The sequence below is a fragment of the Dipodomys ordii genome, unplaced genomic scaffold, assembly GCF_000151885.1.
Source record: "Dipodomys ordii isolate 6190 unplaced genomic scaffold, Dord_2.0 Scaffold4, whole genome shotgun sequence".
Classification (NCBI taxonomy): domain Eukaryota; kingdom Metazoa; phylum Chordata; class Mammalia; order Rodentia; family Heteromyidae; genus Dipodomys; species Dipodomys ordii.
In genome coordinates this window covers 1,009,776-1,010,812 of record NW_012267220.1, presented here as the reverse complement: position 1 = coordinate 1,010,812, position 1,037 = coordinate 1,009,776, and positions in this window count along the sequence as shown.

Here is a 1,037-nt window from a genome sequence, read left to right as displayed (position 1 = left end):
GGCTTTTTTCTTTTTGCTTATGTGGTGCTGAGCAATCGAACCCAGGGCCTCAGGCATGCAAGGCAAGCGCTCTACCACTGAGCCACCTTCCCAGCCCCTAACCTAGTTTATTATATCCAGTAAAGTTATCTTTCAATATCAAAGGAGAAATATAGAACATCCAACATAAATATAAAAAAAGGAATCCATGACCATAAAACCAGCATTAAAGAAGACATTTAAAGAGATCCTATACAGAGAAAAGGAGAAAAGATAAATACAATCACAAAAGCATGGAGAAGCATAAGACTCATCACTAGAAGACCTGACAAACATCTTTTCATGATGAAAAAACTCAGAAGAAATACAAAATAAAAGAACAATATATTAACAAAATAAAGACTATATACAACAAACCCAGAGTCAGTGTCAAACTGTATGGAGAAAAATGAAAGTATTTCCCCTAAAGTTAGGAACAAAAAGGGTACCCACACTTAAAACTCTTTTTGAAAAATATAATTCATAACTTTTATTTTTTAAATTTTATTGTAAAGGTTATATACAGAGGGGTTACAGTTACATAAGTCATGTAATGAGTACATCTCCTTTTGAACAGTGTCAACCCCTCCCTCATTCTCTCTGTTTTTCCAGCTCATGACTTCCCCCAGCCCAAGTTATATAGTTCATTTCCATCATCGTGTCCAGTGAGTTTCACTGCTGAACTGGTTCACCTGTTCTCCCCCCATTTCTGTGCTTCCCCTCCCCCTCCCCAAGTCAGATAAACTTATATACAGGACAAGGGGTCCAAGATTCAAAAACAGCAACAGAAGGGAATAGACCAAAGAAAAAAGGGAAGAAGGTGAGGAGGAGGAAGAGGAAGAGAAGGGGGAGGAGGTGGAGGAGGAGGAGGAGGAGGTGGAGGAGGAGGAGGAGGAACCACAAACTACAATTTAAAAAAAGCCTCTTGCTTCCATTTCTTGAAGTTTGCTTTGATTAGCATCATTTTATATGACCATGTGTACATAGCTACTGTGCCCTTGCAATCCTAAGACCATCCT